The following is a 23,540-nucleotide window of genomic DNA, read 5'->3' as shown; positions in this document are numbered from 1 at the left end:
TGATAATAACAACAAAATTTTTGATAGGATGGAATAAAGTTTGAGGGAGGAGAGGTGGTTGCAAAATGATTCATCTAAAAGTGGCATTAAGAAGCAAGGAGTATTTTAGTGTCTCCTCGATCCTCTGTGTCAAGGGGCAGGAGAGGAGAAACCAGCCTTGGAGAAGGTGTCTAGAGTCATGGCTTTCCTAGAGATAGTTAATCTGCATGCTGATTTTCAAGCTAAACCTTCACTGATCGTTGTCCATATCATACCAATAGGGGTCTGAGCACAGAATGTCTTCTATCTCCAAATGTAAAAACACTCTGAGAGAGTGACATAATGACCATAGCACCCGGTGGCATAAGTGGGTGGGTGGGTGACATCTGGACTGTTCAAGATAGCAGGGAGAAGTTATCCTAGGTTGGCCTGCAAAAAGTGCAACTGGGTAAGAAAAAAGAATAACACCCAACCTACATGGATAGATTGCAAAGCATTACATACATTGAATCATATGATCCTCACAACAACCTGTAGGTATTAGAAGTGTTATTACCCCCATTTTATAGATGAGAATATCAAGACTCAGCTAAGTGACTTTACCCAGTGTCACACAACCAATAGGTGTCAGGGATGAAAGGTGAATTTAGATCTTCTTAATTCAAAGCCAAACACTCTATCTATTATTCCAAGCCTCTAATGCTGCAAAAATGGCAAGGAGAATCAGGACTAAGAAAATACTATTGGATTTAGAAATGAAAAGGTCATCTTGACCTTTTAATTAACAGGTAACTTAGGAGAGAGTCAGATGAATTGAGAATTGAATGGATGATGATAAAGTGTAGAGGATGAGTGTAAATCAGTTCCTATTTTAGGAGAATAGTAGTAAAGGGGAAAAGACACCATGGGACAGCAACTTAATTAACAAATATTTATTAGGTATTTACTATGTGCCAGATAGTGAGCTAGGTGCTTTATTAATATTACCTTATTTGAATCTTTCAATAATTGTGGAAGATAGATAATGCTGTCATTATTCTTATTTACAGTTGAGGAAACTGAGACAGACAGGTTAAGTGACTTGCCTAAAATCAAACAACTTGTAAATGTCTGAGGCAGAGTTTCAATGATCTTGTGATATAAAGAGCCATCTGCAACCAGAAAGAGGACTGTGGGGACTGAGTATGAATCACAACATAGTATTTTCACTTTTTTGCTATTGTTTACTTGCATCTTGTTTTCTTCCTCATTTTTTCCCCATTTTGATCTGATTTTCCTTGTGCAACATGATAATTGTGGAAATATATTTATAGAAGAATTGCACATGTTTAATATATATTGAATTGCTTGTTGTCTAGGGGAGGGGATTGGGGGAAGAGAGAGAAAAAATTAGAACACAAGGTTTTGCAAGAGTGAATATTAAAAACTATGCATATGTTTTGAAAATAAAAGATTTATAAAAATAATAGCAACAACAATATTAAACACTTTAAAAAGCAAACAAAAAAGTTATATAAAAAAAAGTCTGAGGTAGATTTGAACTCAGATCTTCCTGGCTTCATGTCCAGTACTTAATCTGCCACCTCGTGGCCCAAGATTCAGGCATGAAGAATACCAACTTGTCAAAGATAATCCTAAGGTTACAACATGGAAAACAGGATAAATGGTGGTGCTATGGAAGAAAAAGTAAAATAACTAGAATCATGAAAAAAAAGAAAAATATTGGATTCTTGAAAAAAGCCTTGATAAAATCCCAACTCTGCCACTTCTTCTCTCTGGGACCTTGAGTAAGTTCATCCTTGACTCAGCAGTCAAAGTGACCCTTTTGAAGAACAAGTATGATCACATCACATAATTTCATTCAACAAACTTCCTCCAAGATCAAATGTAAAACTCTGTATTTGGCATTCAAAGCCATTCACAATCTAGACTTTTCCTATCTTTCAGTTCTAGTAGCTTACTTGGTAGAGCTAGGTGGGATCAGTAAATAGAGCATTGGACTTAGAATCAGGACAATTCATCTCTATGAATTCAAATCCAACCTCAGTCATTTACTAGCTGTATGACTGGTGGACAAGTCATTTAACCAGTTTGACTCAATTTCCTCATCTGTAAATATGAACTGGGGAAGGAAATAGCAAACCACTGCAGTATCTTTGGCAAGAAAACCCCAAATAGGGTCTCAGGGAGTTGGACACAATTCAACAACAAATACTTTATTTTCCTCCAAGTACTTTGTGATTCAGTAGTACCCCGTGTCATAATTTTAGGCATTTTCACTGCTTGTTCCCCATGCCTGAAACTCTCCCTCTTCATCTATTCCTCTTAGATTCCCTAGCTTCAAGTTTCAACTAAAGTTCTATATTTTGGAAGAAGTTGTTTATGCATAGTTATTTACTTGCTATCTTTTCCATTAGACTCAGAACTCCTTGAGGGCAGGTACTGGAGTCTTTTTTAAAAAATTATTTCATCTTTTATTATTATTGTTGTTAATCTCTCTTTGTATCCTCAGTGATTAGCATAATGCCTTAGCACAGAGTAAACACTAAATAATGTTCACTAACATGATGAAGTAAAATGAAGAGTTGCTAAGAACTCTTTAAGTCACAGACTTTCTACAGCTTCACTCACAACAAGCACTTGAGAAAATTTTGTTAGATTGAACTTTATGGGTTATTTTAGGAAAAATTCTCTCACCTCATTTACATAAACCAGAATTTGTGTTCTCTGGGAGCACAGTTTACATTATAGCTGGGATTATATCTAGGATATACTGTGGAGCATGATTTTGAACCTCCCTTAGGAAAGCCAGAAGGTTGATTTTATAGGTGTGTCTGTATGACCTTGAAAAATGAAGTTCATTCAGGGAATCAACAATTTGTAGCAAAACAAATAACACATTATAGGTAGGAGACCTGGGTTTTAGTTTTACTCTCTACCACTCACAAACAGTATAATCTTGGGCAAGTCATCTATATTATTTAGACCTAAGTGATCTTATCTGTAAACTGGAGATAATAATATTCACTTACACTCCTAAAGACAGGGAACTAGACCTATGATGTCATAGAATGAACATTCAACTTAAAAGTCAGAAGTATGGGTTCAAATTTCAGCTTTTCTTTACTAATTATGGGAATTTGAAAAAGTCACTTAGTTTCTCTGAACCTCAGTTTCCACATCCGTAAAAAGAATTGATTGGACTAAATGATCTCCAACATCTCTTCTAGCTTTAGGTCTATGATTTTATGACCAAATAATTAGCTGGGCATTCTAAAGTGATGCTTTATAAATTGATGGGACTTGAAGAAATCTTGGAAATAAGCGACTCTTTATTTTATAGGGAATGAAAATGATGACCAGACCAGCTAATTGACTTAGCAGCATTATACAGTTTGATTATGGCAGACCTAGACTTCTATTCAAACACTCTTTCAATTCAGCAACCAGCACTTATTGAGTATCTGTTGGGTTTAGAATATGAAGAAAGGAAGAAAAAATAGTCCAAATTCTAAAGGAGCTCACAGTATCACAGGGGAGATAACACACAAACAGCTATATATTAGCTATGTATTTTAGTGTAGTTAGCAGAACCAGAGCATTGTACACTAACAGCAAGATTATGTGATGATCAACCATGATAGACTTAGCTCTTCTTAACCATGGGGGTGATCCAAGACAATTCTAATAGAGTTAGGATGGAAAATGCCATCTGCTTTCAGAGAGAGAGTTATGGAGACTGAATACATATCAAATCATACTATTTTCACTTTTTGGTTGTTTGTTTGCTTTTCCTTTCTTGAGTTTTTTTCCCTTTAGTCTGATTTTACTTTTACAACTTGACAAATATGGAAATGTTTAAAATGATTGTACATGTATAACTAAAATCTTACAAAAATGAATGTTGAAAAATATCTTTACATATAACTAGAAAAAGATGCTATTGAGGAAAAAAGAAGTATCTGTCTATTAACAAAAATCAGAGATGATCAACAAAAGGTACTAGCATTAATTTGCCTCTTGTTGTTTAGTCATTTTTCATATGTATCTGACTCTTTGTGACTCCTTTTGGGAGTTTTCTGGGGTGTTGTTTGCCATTTTCTTTTCCAGCTTATTTTACAGATGAGGTTAAATGACTTTCCTAGAATCACAGAATTATCTGAGGCTAGATTTGAATTCAGATTTTTTCTAAATCTAAGTCTGGAACCTTTATCCACAGGGCCACTTAGCTAATGAGGACTGGAAAAAGCTTCTTGTTAAAGAGAAGATTTTAGGTCAACCTTGATAGAAGCCAGGAAGGTCAAGGAACTGAGATATAGGAGAGAATTCTAGACTTGAGGGACACTTTATTGACCATTAGCCATCCTATCATGATTTTTGTTAACACCAGTTGTTACTATAATTAATTTGACCATGTAACATTTAAAACTTGAAATATATTGATGGAACTAGTTTTTCCTAGTCTAGAACAAAGGATGTGAAGTATTGTATATCTTGGAAAGAAAGAGAAAATAAAGGGGGAAAACTAGTCCACAGAGGACCAAATGTCTAACTGCTTGAACTGATCATCTTTGCTTGTGTAATACACATATACCAGATGTTGAATTTAAAGTATGCTTTGGGAAAAACTATTCCAGTTCAGATAATTTCAAGTTTATTTTCAACATCAAGACAATTTAACTTTGCTGTCCTGTACCCTGTAAAACTGAACCTTTGGACTTCTTTTTACCCCAAAGTAGTTCCCAAGAGAGCCTCACTTTGCCATTCTGCTGTGTTTCTAGTAATTTTCTCCCCCACCCAATCAAGAGCCCATCACCCACATCCCTTATTATGAACTGTTCTGTCAGCACTTGGCATGCACTCAACAGAGGTGACACCAATTATTTGTGTCAAGGCTCCCTCTGGAAGACGGAGATGTATGAAATCTGGCTCAAGGGCAATCCATCAAGGCCCGATAAGGTGCCGAGGGCCTGTCACTGCAACAGGGTATTGAGGGAAGCCAGAATCTCCTAGGACAGATGGCTGATGAAGAGTACTCTATCATAGGAATCGATGCATCTGCTGAGACTGAAGGAATGTATACAACCTGGCCTCTGAGGTGCTACAGAAATGTGAGTTATTATTATTAAAGTTATCATTATGTTAATGTCAGTTACATCATTTTCAGGGATCTGCTTGAAACTAAAAGTCCTCTGTTTTTAGTTGAATTAAGAAGACTCACCCTTTCCATTTTTGGTGGAGAGGAAGAGACTACTTCTTGTTTCCCCTACAACTTTGAGATCATTAGGAGGTGAGGACAGAAAGAAAGGAGAAAAGTCCTTGAATGGTAGTGTTATGGAGGATTTGGGAGTTAATAGTCAAATCCCAGAGAAAAGTGGAGTGCATGATACTGCCTCCAGAATCCTGGTCAGAATTATAGAGGGAGGATCCTACTAAAGAGAAAGGTGAAAAAAAAGGTGAAAAAAATTAGGATGGGGCAGGGGTGGGAAGGGTTTGACCACTGGGATTTGGAGATCCTAGGGAGTGACATGAAACTTAATGAGCAAATGAAAGCATTTCTCCTCTGTCTGCAGTATCATATTATACCTCATGATATAAATGAACCCTAAATTCATTGAGTGGATCAAAATTCATTAAAATTTAGATTAAAGTACAATTTCAGAACTTTGATTAAGGGAGGAGGGAAGCATATTTCAAGCACAGAGAAATGTTATAAAGTTAGGCCAAACCACAAGCTACAAACCAATAAGAATTTGGGTCCAATGATGCTCTGGGAATTGAAGGCTCTAAGCAGAAAATACTAGAGGGAGGGGTGCAGCAGAGATAAATGATTTCTGGCCACAAGAGCCTTTATTTTGATTTAATCACAGATGTGACAAATGCTCTAAAGAGAATCTTATTCTGACCTTATTTCTAAAGTCTGGGGAATAATACTGATGAAGTAATTCTTGATAGCTATGCCATAAAGAAATGGTTAAAAGCTCTAATGAGATCCAAGACAGAAAGGTATCATATATCAGCTTCTTCATAACATCACTTTTTGTAGAAATAAAGCAGTAGTATGTGCCTGTGGATTAGGGAAGGGTTAAATAAATTCTTGTGCATGAATATGTCATAGAATATTATTTACTGTGTCACAAATAATGACACAAGAATTCTGATATAGTTGGCAATTCTTGTATGAATTGATAGAGTTAGATAACCAGAAACAAGATAACAATGTAGGCAGTGGCTACCAAAATATAAACAGAGAATATAAGGTTAACAACATGAAAATAAATAAAACAATGTTTTAGAATTATAATGATTAGATTTGGCCCAGGAAGAGAGCTGAGAGAATATATTCCCTTCCCTTCATTGCAAAGGTGATAAACTCTGGAAGTATGAAAGATAGAATTAATACATAGACACAAAGTGTATCATACGTAGTCAGTTACAGTTAACGTTTTGGTTAGTTTTCTTCTTTGTTTTAGGCAGTGACTTACTGTTAGGGAAAAGGGAGAGATATATTTAGAAATTAATATGATATAAACACAAAAGGATAAAACAAGATACCTTCTAAATAAATGGCTAAAAGTCAGATAAACACACATGTAGACCTATGAACAATACTTAGGTGTTGAAGAGAATTCATAGGATAGTAATATCAGCAATAACAATTTTAAAAATTATTTTTCACAATCCAAATAAAACAAGTTTTATAAGATCAGTTAAATCTGACAGATTCACCTTTTCTTTGTCTCATCTCAGTTTCTCTATGCATCTCTCCTCTTTAATCCCTTCTTCAGTCTTTAGTTCATTCTCTTGTGTTTCTCACCCTTTTTCTTTCTTCCCACCTACCTGTCACTCTTAATCATTTTAATTTTGCAAGCTTTCTTTCTCTGTGTTTTTCTCTATCTCTGCCTCTGTCTCTCTCTCCCTCTGCCCAACATCAATTTGTGTATACATATATATATATTATGAAATATATAAATATATATTATATATAATATACCCAAAGTTATATCTCTCTCTATATCTTTGTATCTATCTACCTATGACATTGTTCATGTAGAAAACTGCTGGTAAGAAAACTGTAGATTTACACCTATTCTACAATTTATAGTCTTACAGAGTCAGGGTCATATAATCATAATATGTATCAGATGCAGAAGTTGAATAGAGATTTCCTGATCCTGAGACTAGCTCTTTATCTACAACATTATGTCACTATAAATATTCATGTGTTAGTTTAACATGTTAAAGAATATTACTTTTATTTAAAAAATTCATATCTCTAATTTCTAGAGCAGATGGTTTGAATATTTTATTTTTCTTTAAAAAAACTCCTAATTCATTTGCTTCAAAATTTGTGGGCTCCAATTGATTATTTCTTTACTGCAGTCTCTTAATAGAAAAATTTCCCTCATTGTCTAAACACCCAAAACATCTTCCCTTTAAATGTCAGTCTTTGTTAAGGGTCTTGTTCAAACTTCCAGAGAAATGATTTTATCCAGTAGACTCCATTTGAATCCAAACTCAGTTGCAGGAAGAGCTAGCTTTAGGTCTTGCTTTGTTGATATTTCCTATGCATTTGCATGAGAGTTCAATGTTCCTAATCTGGTAGATTTCCCAGGCAAAATCTTAGGAGTCAAAATAAAAATTTTTAGCTTCTCCTCCTTTACAAATCCCTGAACTTCTGTCCCACAGAGAAGATGTGAATGAAGACCAAAGAGTTGTTGATACCAAAGCCCACAAAATCACATCATTGGCAGAAATCATCCTACCTGGAAAGCAGATCACTAAAGTCAAGTTTGTGGTATTCAGGAGAGTTAAGTAACATAGCAGAGTTCCATAGGCCTGAAATAAATTGGATGGGGACTAAAGAAAATGTAGAAAGGCCAAACTCAAGATCAAAGTTTTAAAGTTTGTCAAAGCCATCCTGACCTTGTCTAAGTCTGGAGGAGCCCTTAACGATCAGAGGCAGAAACACAGAATTTGAGAGGAATTTCAGATTTGGGAGAAATCTTCAAAGCCCTTCATCTAAATCCAAATTTAAATGTTCTCTATAATATACTCAACATTTGCTTGTAGACCTCTACTGATGGGAAAAACGGTACTAGAAGGGCTAATTCAATTCAATTCTCTATTAGCAAGTCCCCCTGGGGCTTCATTTGGGAGATAGGCTCAAACTGGTTATGCTTCATCTCCCTCCCTGTTCTGCTTCTGACTCCCTGGACTTTATTGCCATGCCCTTATATTAGTACTCTCCACTCCTCCTTTCAGCTCTCTTTTTTGTGTTGTCTTCCATGCTAGACTGTAAGCTCTTTGGGGGCAGGGCTGTCTTTCTTCTAGCTTTTATTTGCATCACCAGGACTTAGAACATTGCTTAGAACATCATAAGTACTTAATGAATGCTTGTTGATTGACTTTATTACGTGCATACTATGTGTCAGCCATTGTACTATACACATACAAAGACAAGAAGCTTATATTCTAATGGGGGAAGCAACATATATGTAGATAAATAAATAAAAAACGTACATCTGGAACACTGTTAATAAGTAGGACAATTTGGAAATGTCTCATGTAGAAAGGAGTTGGTACATGAGATAGGTAAATAAAAGCAGGGATTCCAACAGACAGAATTGAGGAAGAAGACTATTCCAGAGCAGGGACAGCATCTATACAAAGAAAATTGTAGATGAAATGTGATATAGGAAGAACAGCAGATAAGGCAGCTTGCCTGGGATGCAGAATGAAGTGAGGAAAGATATTTTGAAATAAATCTGGAAAGACATGTTGGAGGCAGATTGTGAAGGTCCAGAGAAGTATTATAATAATGTCCAGACAATAAAACCTGCATTCTACTCAAGGAGAGGAGTGAGGAAAGAGCAGAGAAGGGGATAGAAATGGAAACCAAAAGGATGATGGGATAAATGACTGTGAGAGGCATAGGACTGTATTCAGGAATTTGGAGCATACAGGCTTTCAAGACATAATGTTTACATAATGAGTTAAGATTTACAAAGTGATTTCCATGCATTACAATAGCAAGTAAGCTCCTTAAATCTAAAACCAGTTTTTCATCTGTCTCTGAAACTTTCACATTTAGCACTGTTCCCTGCACATGCAAAGTAGATTGAAATTACTTTATTTGATTCTCACAACAGTCCTATCAGGTAGAGACTACCAGTGTCATTATCTTCATTTACAGATGAAGCATGTAGTTGGTACAGGGAATAGAACAAAAAGGAAAACCTGAGACCAAGTTTAGCCTCAGATATTTACTAGCTGTGTAACTCTGCATATGTCACCGGACCTCTGTCTCCCCTGGTTTCCTCATCTGTATAGGATAATACAGATAAAACAGAGATAATAGAATCTATTTCACAGGTTTGCTGTAAAAATAAAATAAGATATATTGTTTGTAAAGTGCTTTGGAAAATTTCAAAGGGTCATATAAATGCTAAATATTATGGGAAAACCAAGATTCAAAGATCAGAAGTCTTTTCCTTGATTATATAATGTCAGAGCTGTTTTAAGAAGCAATGGAGTATCTAGGATATACTGCAACATATCCAACATATATAGGACTGCTTGCCATCTAGGGAAGGGGGTGGAGGGAGGGAGGGGAAAAATCGGAACAGAAACGAGTACAAGGAATAATGTTGTAAAAAAATTACCCTGGCATGGATTCTGTCAATATAAAGTAATTATTAAATAAAAATTAAAAAAAAAGAAGCAATGGAGTATAATATTTGACATTTATGTAGGATTTAAAGATTTATATAAAATGCTTTACATGTACTATCTCATTTGATTTTCACAACAACCCATTTAGGCTGCTAGATGGCACAATGGGTAAGAGTTCTTGACTTGGAGTCAGGAAGATACAAGTTCAAATTCTGCCTCATACTCTTATTAGAAGGGTGACCATGGGAAAATGATTTAACCTCTGTGTACCTCAATGTCCTCATTTATAAAATGGGGATAATGGTAGCATCTGTTTCACAGATTTGTTGCATGGCTCAAATAAAATTTTACATGTACAATGCTTTTCAAACCCTATGGTGTTATGTAAATGATAGGTAGGTAGTAATAGAAAACTGAGACTCAGAAAGATTACAATCTTCTTAGAATCCTATGGATGGTAAGAATCTGAGGCCAGGTTAAAACTCCAAGTCCAGTTCTCTACTTAACCATGTCTTAACTGAGACTCAGGGAAATTTAATGATTTGCCCATAATAACTCAACCATGATGTGACAGAGATGTGATTTCAGGAGCCAAAAGGTATTCCTACCCAAGCATATCTTCTGCAAGTACCCATGATCCTTCCTTAACAATGCTCTAGTTAGTAGAGATTCATGGGCTTATTAAGTTTTTATCCTGTAAAGGATAAATAGGATATCAAAGCAGCAAGTCATTCCAATGACAGGGGTGGAGAGTAGAGATGAGAATAAGTTTTGTTATACCTACAATGTACCAGGCACTGTTCAAAATGCTCAACAAATATGATTTCATCTGATCATGTTAATCCAATGTTAGCATACATTACTTCAATCTGATACTATCTTCACACTGCTCTTCTGCTCTAAGAGGGAATGAGAGTTTTACTTGAGTAAGAAGAAAGCAGCCAACTCCAAAGCTTAAAAAGCTTTCAAGGGAACAAAGTCTTTCGTGGTCCAGTCCAATGAAAAGTATCAAGCTATCAGAAGGAAATAGAGGACATCGTGCCTAGGGAGGAGAATTGGAAGAGTCACCAGATTACTAAAAGGAATGCACAGAAGGGGTGGTAGGAGGGCACCACAGATAAATCTTTACATTTTGTCCTGGGCTAGCCCTAGTTATATAGGAAGTAGAAACTGCTAAGAAGTTATACTTAATTTCCTTTTCCCCTTATACAATGCAGAAAATAATTGTGGCATTGGTTTCATTTCACTGATGACAAAATGAGAATCAGAGAATAAAAATGGCAATATGGTGACACAGAGCAAGGATCAATAAGTGACTGCTTGCCTCCACTATCCCTTTAGGCCAGTACTGTTGGCAGTTCCCTCAAGTAGCAGGTACATCCATCTTGCTGTTAAATCTAAGAAATTTTGCTTACTCCTTGATGCCTAAAAAGATTTTTCATTTTAGTTAATTCAGCACCTAAATGACACTTTCTTCTTCATCTCTGGAGAGTCCTGGTCTAGGAGTCAGGGAGTCCTGAGTTCAAAATCCTGGCTCCAGATTTGGAAGTTAATAGTTTCCTTGATGAACCACAGAGGTTTTTTTTTAATTGATTCATTAATTTTCAACATTTACTTTTGTAACATTTTGATTTTCAGTTTTTTGTCCCTCCTTACTTTCCTCCCTTCTGTCTCCCCAAGACAGCAATCTGATAAATGTGATACGTGTATAATTATATTAAACATATTTCCACATTAGTCATGCTATGAAAGAAGAATCAGAACAAAATAGAAAAACCATGAGAAAGAAAAAAACAACAAGGTAAAAATGATATGCTTCGATCTGGTTTCAGATTCAATAGTTTTTTCTCTGAATGTATATAACATTTTCCATCATGAGTCCTTTGAAATTGTCTTAGATCATTGTATGCTGAGAAGAGCTGAGAAGATCCATACAATCTTACTGTTATAATGTACAATATTCTCCTGGTTCTCTTCATTCCACTTAGCATCAGTTCATGTAAGTTTTACCAGGACCCCAGAGGTTTCAAAAAGCATCATGGAACCCCAAGATGACATAATGGAAGGAGCATCTAGTTCTAATCTTGGCTCTGTCTCTATCTACTCAATGAAGACTGGGAAAACCACTTCCCACTATGGTCTTTAATTACTTCACCTGTAAAAGGAAGGTGTTGGACTCTTATTATCTTTCTCCAAGGCCCTCTTTCAGCTTAGTGAGTTTATATTTGAAAACATCCTAAAAAAAGTCATCAAGCCAGCTCCTTTCTCCAAGTAGGTTACTACTTCAGTTACCTAAGATAAAGAAATCTGTATTCTGTGTTTAAAGATCTCCAGAAAGAAAGGGGCTTCCTAACTTCACCCTTCCATTTGCTTTCTCATGATCTGAAATGAAAATAAACAAATTAGTATAAAGTAATTAGGTGCAAGATATTATTTAAGAACCCCCTTTTAGGACTCAGGAATAAATCCAAAACTCAATTCTCTGATAAACTGCTAAAATAAGGGAAACTTAAAGCACCACAGAATTAATTAATTTTAATTTTTGTAGTTATTGGTATTGTTGCTGTTGCTGTTTGTTTTTTAATTCCACCTGTGATGATAACAGGAAGTAGTCATCTGAGCATTTCCTCTCAGAAGAATGAGGCATCTTTCTTTAAGGTCATGCTTTGGAGCAAAGTTCATGTTCTGGGTCAAATATCATTGACCTATGGCTGATTATGAGCATTGGAGGGGGAGTGTTCATTTTCTAATTCTTCATGTCATTGAATCACAGGCATACTACTGCTAAAAAGGACCTAAAAATGTACAGATTTCAGGCTGGAAGGGATTGCAGGCCAGACCAATTTCTCCAATTTTACATTGAGAGAAAAATGCCCATAAGCAGAGTAGTCCTATGGGAGCATGGCATGGACAGGTGAGATAAAGGTACTGAGACCCAGACAAGTGATATGACATGCCCAGGTTTGTGGGACATCAGGCAAAGCAAGATTGGACAAATCCTGGGCTCTGGCCTCCCAGTTCAATGCTCTTTCCACTACATTTCACTGTGGCAGATGCCCTGAAACACGTTACAGAGCACAAGGGACTTCCAACCTCCACAGTGCATGACTCCCATGGGGACTCCCCGCTTTGGGCAGCTTCCTCAGGCTTTGCATGTGGGTGGTTACCCCCGAATAGGGAGGGCAGCATCCAAACCTAATTAGAAGCTGTAGAGGAGCCGGGACATGGGAGGTTGTGCACAAAGATTAGTGTGCCTTTCATAGATCATACGCACACAGGGGACATAATAAATAATCCACCCAAAGTTTTTAAAGGTAAAAATCAGCAAACCATTAATAATGTCCTTGGCACCATATATCAAGCTGAAATCTTCCCATTACAGCTGATCCCTAGTTTCCTGAGGCTGCCGATTTGCATTTTCTCCCTTGCTTTGGTAAAGAGCTTCCCTTAGCTTTGGAAAAAAACTTTCCCCCTCCTTCTCCTGTCCCTCTCCCCAACTTGACTTTGGGGAAGGTGGCATTTGGATCCTCGTTTTTAAAATAAATCTATATGGGTTTGTGGGAGAGGTGACCATTATCAAGATTCCTAAAATTTATTCCATCAGTTGAGCAAACATTTATAGAATATCTGCTATGAGGGGGACAAAATAACAGCTGACTAAAGGGAGGCTTTACGATGACATTGTATGGAAACTGAGACTTTTACTCAATATTTTTTCTCTTTCTCTTTTTAATCACCTTTCTCTCCAACCTGAATGGACAGCTAAACCAGTTAACTAGATCCCTTCACTGGTGTTAAATAGTAATCTTTCCATAGGCCTTTTCTCTTGATGATTTAGGTGCCTTCATTAATCAATCCATCCATTCATTACTAGTGCAGTTTAGGTCACATTAAATATGAAAGTAGCTTATTGGTGGTGTTTCAAAACCCTAACATAAGTGCTTGCTGAGGTGGGGATGTGGTCCTTTCCTACATTAACAATCTATGACATGATCTTTAAGTGAAAGCAGGAGAATGAGGAGTTCAGATGGGAAAGAGAGCAAAATCCCTAGTGTTGCTGATTTTCCTCCTCCTATCCTAAATGTAGTGGAGTTCCAGGAAGGGCTTAATATGTGCCAGCTGAGGTCAGAAAAAGCCTCACTATTGAAGTGATTTCTGGGAGGAAGGCAACATGTTTCCAGGCGATCACTGCTCTTATCTGAGAAAGAGTACTTGGCCGACAGCTAGGCAGCTCAGTGGATGGAGCGCTGGGCTCATCTTCCTGAGATCAAATCTGGCCTCAAACACTTCCTAACTATGGGACCCTGAGCAAATCATTTAATCCTATTTGAGTTTCTTCATCTGTAAAATGAGCTGGAGAAGGAAATTGCAAACTATTCATTATCTTTGCCAAAAAAAAAAAACCTAAATGAGGTCATAAAGAGTTGAACTTTTGTCTTTGATCATAATCTTTGTCTTTGATCATAAGATCCTAGATTTTTGAGTTAGAAGGAACTTCTGAGGCTATCTAGTTCAGCCCTCTCATTTGGCCTCATAGAGACATTGTAAGAATCAAGGTTCTAGCTGGGATAGACTCAGTTCTTTGGTTGGGGTTAGTAGGAGCAGGTGCAACAGTGCAAGGGTCTTAAGGACCGGCAAAAGGTTTTCCTGGTGAAAGACAAGGTAGAAAATGAAAGACTAGTTTTGATTATGTTGCAGTATGACCAGCCCCATCTCCAGGGCAATATTTCTTTGGATTTTTTTCTTTCCGTTTAACCATTCTCTACTAATATTCCCATAGAATAGTACTTAAAATCTTAATGTCAAAATAGTGAGATATTTAATTCAATTAATAATACCTGATATTTAAAATCTTAGAAATTATTTCTTCTCCTTCCTATTGAACTAGAAATACAATCTAGGATTTCTACTTTCCATCCAGTTTTCAAATCGTTTGTTCCTACTTTGTATATATAAAGTACATACAGATATGTAATAAATATATATGTATTTATATAAACAATGTACATATACAAAGTATATATACATATGTATATATAGTATATATTTATATAAACAAAGTACATATGTATAGATACATACACATACATATATATGTGTGTAATATACAGATATTATGTATATCTAGAGGCAATTAGGTGGCCCAGTAGATAGAGCCCTGTGCCTAGAATCAGTAGAACGTGAGTTCAAGTCCAGCTTCAGATACTAAGTATGACCGTGGGCAAGGTACTAAAATCTCTGCCTTGGTATTCTTATCTGTAAAATGATGATAGTAATATCATATACCTTCCAGAGTTGTTGTGGTAATTAAATGAGATATTTATAAAGAATGTAGTACAGTGTGTGACCTAAAATAGGCATTTAATTGATGTTTGTTCCCCTTTCATCACTTTAGATTTACAAATTAGCTAATTCAGTTGACCTTCTCAACAACTCTGTGAGTTAGGTATTAAAAATATTGCAAATCCCATTTCATATATGAGGGAACTGAGATTCAAAGAAGCCAAAGGACTTCCCCCTTTGGCAAAATGGAGAACACCCGATTTTTCTCTTCTGGTTTCCTTGTCTTTTCTTTCTGTGCTACTTTCCCCTTTTAGGCTCAGAGACTTCCTTTCTTCCCATGTACTGAATATCTTTAGATGCCCTTCCTCTCCTGGGAAAAAATGGGTCTGATAAAGTTGCTGGCTAAGATGTTAAGACCCTCTTCTCTTGGTAGATGCATTTTAAAGGAAGATCCTATAGGGAGCAGTACTTACCACAGAAAGGTCCTGAGTCAAACTGGGTCTTGAAGGAAGGTATTCAGGGAAAAGATCTTCCAAGTGGTCCTCAAATCATGTCAGACAACCTAATCAGGCCAAAGTACAACCCAGATTCTATTTATTTGGGCTGGAGACTGCAGATAGAGGGAGCAAGAACTGTGTAAAACCTGAGTTAGAGCCAGTGGAAATGTATTTTTATCTGTCTAAATATATATACTGGCTAATGATTTTTGTGTGTGCTCATTGTGTCCCTTCTGGAAATTTTCAAGTATCAAACTGAACTTATGCCCTGGGATGTGATGGAGAAGTTTTAGGGAGAGGCCTGTTTAGGACAGAAAAAAGGGCAAAAGCAATTCAGAAAAAATTACTAGGGTTTTGTGAAACAAGGGTACTGCAGACATATACTAGAGCAAGCCTGGATGAAAATTTTCTATTGAAAATTTGCATTTTAGAGAACTTCAAAGGCCCTAGAGATCATCTAGTTTCATTTTACAGGTGAGGAAATCGAGCTCCAAAGACTTCAAATAATTTCTCCGAGGTTACACAACTAATTATTATCTTTTCTTCTGAGTTTTCACATTGAGTGCATTTCTCTTATCTTCAAAAATTATACAGGCCTGTATTGTAGGTATCAATTCAGTTGTATAAATGGATGTGTTGGAAGAAAATCCTTTCCCTAATCTTATATCCATATTTGGTGTGCAGCCCAATCTGCAACCATCTCTCTCTGCATTTCTGCCTTCAGTGTTGGTATGGTTACATAGCCCAAAAGAAGGTATTTTCTACTCTTTTCCCTATCCAAAACCTATCCATTCTTCAAAGCCCAACTTCATCCTTGAAAATTTCCCAACTTGAACTGAATTTTCCCTCCCCTTCCCTTTCCCTCTATTGCATGAATAGTTTAATCAATCAATAAACATTCACTAAGTGCCTAACTATACACAAAACAATGTGTTAAGCACCGGAGGTACAAAAAGAGACCAAAAATATGCCCTTGACTTCAAAGATCTTACCACTAACCTTAGGGAAGAACTTAAAACAAAAGGGTTAATACCTCCATTTCATTAGCATTTGTTCCATCTCTCCAGTTGTGTACATTCCCTGAGGGTATGGACAGTGACTTATAGCCTGCATATCTTTCATAGCACTCTAGCAAAGTGCTGAATACACAATACAAATTCTCGATTGAGTTGGCTGGATCCATGTCATACTTCCTGTGATATTTTAATGGGCTTCCTTGCCAGATGCCCTATTTTGTCCTAGGAATACCTAAGTATAAACAATTAAGGGGTATGATACAGATAATAAATTAGCAGAGGGTATCTCATACCTGTCTAACCATCCTTTTCAGTCTCTTTTGATGGTACTCTCAGTTCCATAAGAAGTACCAAATTAACATGGCTTGGACCATGAAACAAATGTTGTCCCTCCTTCCTTTCAAAGCGGACCAATGACATCACGGGTTGATATCCTGACTTTGCCTGAATTGGATTTAAATGAGGCAGAGTTGCACAAAGTCATCAGTCTCACTGTCTCTTCCTGAGACACTGAATTCCAGGGGGCCAGACCAAAGTTGGGATGGTTAAACTTCATTCTCTTCTGCCCCAGTGTTTAGTCTCCCTTCCCTCGCTTGCCAGCCCTTCCCCTACAATCAATAACTCCTATTGCGTCTATTTTTTAGTTCTGAGGAAAAGTATGGGATGCATGCCTCGTAGTGGTATTGTTAGGTCTTTTCATTTGTCTTTTTTATTCCCATCTACTTTCCCTCTAAGCGGCAAGGTACAATGGATAGAGTACCTGCCTAGAGTCAGGAAAATTTATCTTCCTGCATTTAAATCTGGCACTTACTAGCTGTGTGACCTTGGGAAAGTCACTTAAAGGTAGCTAGGTGGTGCATGAATAGAGCATGGGCCCTAAAGTTAGGAAGACCTGAGTTCAAATGCGATCTCAGATACTTAATATTTCCTAGCCATGTGACTCTGGGAAAATCACTTAATTACCTCAGGAAAAAAAAAAGTCACTTAACTCTGTTTCCTACCGTGTCTTCAACAGTAAAATGAGAAAGAGAAAGAAAAGGCAAATCACTATAGTATCTTAGCAAAGAAAATCCCAAATAGGATCACAAAGATTCACAAATTACAGAAAAACTGCTGAACAACAAATCCCCCTCTCCCTATTAGCACCACGATATACATATTACCATAAGTCTAGGAATTCTAGAGAGAAAGTAGAAGATCTGGTAGCTAATATATAGCTATATGGGAGCTCTGTAATGTGTTCAGATATGAAAAAAGCACTTCAAAAGATGAAAGAAGAAATATATAACTATGGACAAATACCAGTGAGAAACTGATACACACATGGAAATATAAATTAGTAAGAAAAAAAATCCAGAATAAATTGAGGTTGCTAAAAATGGCCAACTAAAGAAGATATTTTTTAAAAATAAAATTTTGGGAGTAAGAATGAGAATGAAGTAGGCCTATTGCTTGAGAGAAATCATGTAAAATTTACTGAGAGAGAAACTCTGAATTCTCCATTGCATCCTTGTTTGTATTCTTGTCTACCCAGGAGAAAATCCTTTAGACTAGAAAGAGTAGAAGAAAAAAATTAAAGAGAAATCCACTATGGGGGGGGGGATAGAATAAGGAATTCTTTGCTGCTATATTATCAGGCAAAGTCTCCTCATGCAGAGCATTTGTACCCTGGATGTGATCATGAAACTCTTAAGAATCATGAAAAATAGGAGAGAAGTCTGGACATGATTTTTTAATCTCATTTTAAAAAATATAATGAAGAAAAGAGGATTTTTGAAAAAGTATAGACTGATAGGCTTGACATCAGTCTTCAGAAAAATTCTAGAATAAAATTTTCAACTCTTCAGAATTCAATTCAATCCATCAAACACTAAATGAAAATTCAGGTCTCTTTCCATTGACTCCCCAAAACTAATATGGAATGACAGATTGAAGATTTTTTAAAAGATGTGAACAGGCTGGAACAATAGGCTGAAGAAAAGATACATGTAAAGGTCTACCTTTAGGTTCAGATGATCAATTGCATAAATACAAGATTCAGACAACCTATAATCTGTTTATACTCCTACATGGGAAGATAATATTTTTAACTCTTAAGAACTTTCTCATTATTAGGGCAATAGAGAGGAGTATATGTATAGTCTGAGGGCATAGATATGAGTTGAATATGAAGGCATAACATCTTTAAAAAAATAGAATTAAGGGATGAGAAAGGAATGTATTAGGAGAAAGGGAAAGGGAGAGGTGGAATGATATAAATTGTCTGCTATAAAAGAGGCAAGAAGAAGCTTTTACAGTGGAGGTGAGGAAGAGAAGAAAAAGGGAATGAGTGAACTTTACTTTCATTAGAATTGGCTCAAAGAGGAAATAACATACACACTCAATATGGATATGGAAATCTATATTACCCTACAGGAAAGTAGGAGAGGGATATGAGAAGGAGGGAGGGTGATAGAAGGGATGATATATTGCAGAAGGAGTGGGTCAGAATGAAAATACTTTTGAGGAGGGACAGGGTGAAAAGAAAGAGAAAATAAACTAAATAAAGGGAAATATAATTAGCAATAGCAATTGGGAAAAGAATTTTGAAGGAAGTTTTTATTCCCCCCCCTCCCCCCGGAGGCAGTTGGGATTAAGTGACTTATTCAGAGGTACACAGCTAGGAAGTGTTAAGGGTCCGAGGGCAGATTTGAACATAGGTCCTGACTTCAGGGCTGATACTGCATTCACTGTACTATCTAGCTCCCCTGAAATAAGATTCTCTGATGAATACTTCATTTCTCAACCATATAGGGAATCGAATCAAATTTATAAAAAATAAGAGTCATTCCCCAACTGATAAATGATCAAAAGATATGAATAGTTTTAAATGAACTAATCAAGCTATTTATAATCATATGAAAACAATACTCAAATTCACTATTGATCAGAGAAATTAAATTAAATTAAAACAATTCTTACTGGATTGGCTAATGGGATAGAAAAGGAACATGACAAATGTTGGAGGGAAAGTGGAGAAAATGAGACATTAACACACTGGTAGAATTGTGAACTGACTCAACCGTTCTGTAGAGCAATTTCAAACTATTCCCCAAGAGCTATAAAATCATGCATATCCTTTGACCTAACAATACTACTGCTTGGCATGAATCCCAAAAGAGATTTTTTCTTAAAAGGAAAAGTACCTATATGTACCAGAATATTATAGCAGCTTTTTTCTTGGGGTAAGGAGTTGGAAATTGAGAGGATGTTCATCATTTGGGTCATGGCTGAATAAATTGTGGTATGTGATTATGATGGAATACTATTGTGCTATAAGAAATGATAATCAGGATACTCTCAGAAAAACTTGGAAATTCCTACATCAGCTCATGCAAATGTGTACAAAGTAATAGCAATTTTGTGGGATGATCAGCTGTGAACGAATTTGCTATTCTCAACAATACAATGATCCAAGACTACTCTGAGGGACTTATGATGAAAAAATTCTGTCCATAGTCAGAGAAAGAACTCATTATGTCTGAATATAGATAGAAGCTTATTTTTTAAACTTTATTTTTCTTGAGGAGATTTATTTTGGGGAGGTGATCTATGTTTTGTTTTGTTTTGTTTTGCAACATGACTTACATGGAAATATTTTGCATAACTTCACATGTGCCTTGTCAATGGGACAGGATAGGAAGGGAGTAAGGAAGAGAATCTGGAGCATGAAGTTTTGAAAAACAGATGTTGAAAGTTGTTTTACACATAACTAGGAAAATAGAATATTAAGTAGAAATGAAAAATTGTAGTACATTTAATTCTTTTAATTCTTAACTCCAGACAACCTAGTTTATAAGCCATCTTTGTTCATTGCTCTTTATTAAAAAGCTCTTTATTAACCATATAGTAAGTGTCAATCAATAATACTTATTGATAAATAATGATATTTATTAAGTACCCTACTATGTCTCAAGTAATGTACTAGGCATTGGGAACACAAAGACTAAAAAGGAACTCTTTTCGAATTAATTAGAAATTAATAAAATTAATATTCAATTGGAGGAAACATGTATGTATATGTCTTCACACATGCATATATAGACATATACATTGTGTTCTTGTGTGTGTATATATATATACACACATATACATTTATGTAAAATAAGTTACTAATAAATATAGTTGTCCATCTATAGAATGGACAGCTTTGAAAAGTAGTGAGCTCCCTATCACTAAAAGAATGGTCTCTAGAAGAGCTAAAATGACCATTTTCTAAGGGTGTTATAGAAGAGATTCTTGGTTAAAGTGGAAGAATGTACTAGAGAGCTTATAAAGCTTTTTCCAATTTTAAGAATTCATTATTCTAGTATTCCATTTTTCCAAAAATCTTCTAGGAGTAGACTCATTGCAAGGACGTCTACATCACGTTATCCCACTGGATGAGTTTCCCAGATTTCTAAGTGGCAGTTTGAGTAATCCTTAAAAGGTAATCTGAGTTCTTGATGTTACCATAAACATCTCCAAAGATAAGAATATTCACCATGTTAAGTTTTTTTATATATTGTCATCTCTTTTAATTTATTATTCTTTTTCTTCTTTTTTTAGTGAGGCAGTTGGAGGTAAGTGACTTGCCCAGGGTCATACAGTTAATATACAGTAAGTGTCTGAGTCCTGACTACCATGTTGTTTAGTGAAAGTTCAGGGTACTTATTGAGCAGAGAAATGCAAATTAAGACAATTCTGAATTACTACTATACACTTCTCAGATTGGCTAAGGTGACATGTAAAGATAATGATGAATGTTGCGGGGCATGTGGGAAAACTGGGACACTAAAACATTGTGGTGCAGTTGTGAACTGATCCAATCATTCTGGAGAACAATTTCGAACTATGTCCTTTGATCCAGGAGTGTTTCTACTGTGTTTGTATGCTAAAGAGATCATAAAAGAGGGAAAAGGATCTATGTGTGCAAAAATGTTTGTGGCAGCCCTTTTAGTAGTGGCAAGAAACTGGAAACTGAATGGATGCCCATGGCTGAATGGCACGAATAAGTCAGAGAATGGCTGAATAAGTTATGATATATGAATGTTATGGAATATTATTGTTTTGTAAAACATGACCAGCATGATGATTTCAGAGAGGCCTGGGGAGACTTACATGAACTGATGCTGAATAAAATGAGCAGAACCAGGAGAACACTGTACATAGCAACAACAAGATTATATGATAATTAATTCTAACAGATAAGATTTTTCAACTGTGAGGTGAATCAAGCTAGTTCCAATGGTCTAATGATAAAGACAGCCATCCACATGCAGAGAAAGGACTGTGGAGACTGAGTATGCATCACAACATAGTATTTTCATCATTTTTATTGTTATTTGCTTGTACTTTGTTTTCTTATTTTTTTCCTTTTTAATCTGAATTTTCTTGTGCACCATGATAATTATAGAAATATGTATAGAAGAACTGCATATATTTAGCATATTGGATTACTTGCCATCTAAGGGAGAGGATCGGAGGAAAGGAAGGAAAAAATTTGGAACACAAGGTTTTGCAAAGGTGAATATTCATAAATTTTAAAAATAAAAAAGCTTTAATTTAAGAAAAATAAAGAAAATTCAGTGTACTTGCAATCAGAAGTCCTAGGATAGAATCCTATGTCACACACTGAATGAAGAGTGACCATAGGCAAATCATTTAACCTAACAGAGCCTCAGTTTCCTTATCTGTAAGATAAGAATGGTATTTGTATTGTCTTATTTCAATGGGTATATAGTAAGTTAAGTGTTTCCAAAACTTAAAAGTTTTTTTTTTTTAAATATAAGCTAGTATTATTCCACCCAATTTTCAATATAGGCTCATTTGGCTAAGGCAGTTTCTACAGACACCAAAAAGAGGAGAGAGTCCTAGAAATAATAGAAGAGTATAGATTTAGAAACAAAATTGGTTCTTCTAGCTATTCTGGGTGTGATTTTTCTTTCTGTATTCTTCACAACCTTCCCACCACTCTCATCTTTCTCTGTCTCCGTCTATCTGTCTGTCTGTCTGTGTCTATTCACACTCTATTAGGTGTTTTTCACATAGGTAGCCCAGATGGGTTCAGGAAGTGAGATATTTCAGCTACCCCTGATATCTCAAAGGATAAATCTACGTACCTCTCCTCCCAAGTCCCACCTGTTGACCTGTTCAGGATCTAGGTATGAGTAAAATCCCAAGGTGCTACTAGAGTATTATTATTATTACAGCATTCAAGCCTAAAAGGACAGGGATGTAACTGAACTAGTCTAGACTGGTATGATGCTATCCTGTGTATAATATCATCCATTGTTGAAATCCTAGTGTTAACTCAACTTGAAACAAAGTGATAACTCAAGAGAGATGTTAGAATCCTAGTGTTAACTCAATGTAATTGATATAATGCTTGTGTTCACACCTTTACTCATTGGAGTTCACACGTCTGGGAGATTTCAGGGTTTAGTATGAGATATCCGAATTCACACCTCCCCTGAAGCTCTTAGGGATAGAGAGCACTCTGGGAGAAAACCCATAATTCCTCTCTCTGATATATAAGAAGAAAGCAGAGGACCAGTGAGGAAAATTCAGCTAAATTACATTGGAGAGGAGCACTCTGGGACAGACCCAGAGCACTCTGGGAGATTGAGAGCTAGAAGCCCTCTCTTGGAGGCAAGAAAGATTCATTACAACTTTTACCTTGGTGCTGGCTGGAGGCAGAGGCAGAAGCAAAGGACAAAGCTGCAAGAGCTCTTAGAATCAAGGAGAGAGATAGACCTCTAAGAAAAGCTAACCGGGCTATATTGGAGACAATAAAAGATCTGAACTTTTATCAACTGGTTGCATTTTGGGTGATTATTACTCTTAACTGATACTAAGACTGCCTCTAGAAAACCTCCCCGAGAAACCTGCATTCTCCCAGAGAGAACCATCTACATATTATATTATTTTAAAGAAGAACAAGAATTCAACAATCCATTAAAGAAGAGTTTTTCACATCAGTGTTGTATGTTATGTGATTAACACATTAGGAACTTTTCTCTCACTTCTAGTCTATGTACCTGATTCCAGGGCTGTCCTTTTTCTGGAACTT

Source organism: Antechinus flavipes, chromosome 2, assembly GCF_016432865.1.
Source record: "Antechinus flavipes isolate AdamAnt ecotype Samford, QLD, Australia chromosome 2, AdamAnt_v2, whole genome shotgun sequence".
Classification (NCBI taxonomy): domain Eukaryota; kingdom Metazoa; phylum Chordata; class Mammalia; order Dasyuromorphia; family Dasyuridae; genus Antechinus; species Antechinus flavipes.
This window is presented reverse-complemented; position numbering follows the sequence as displayed.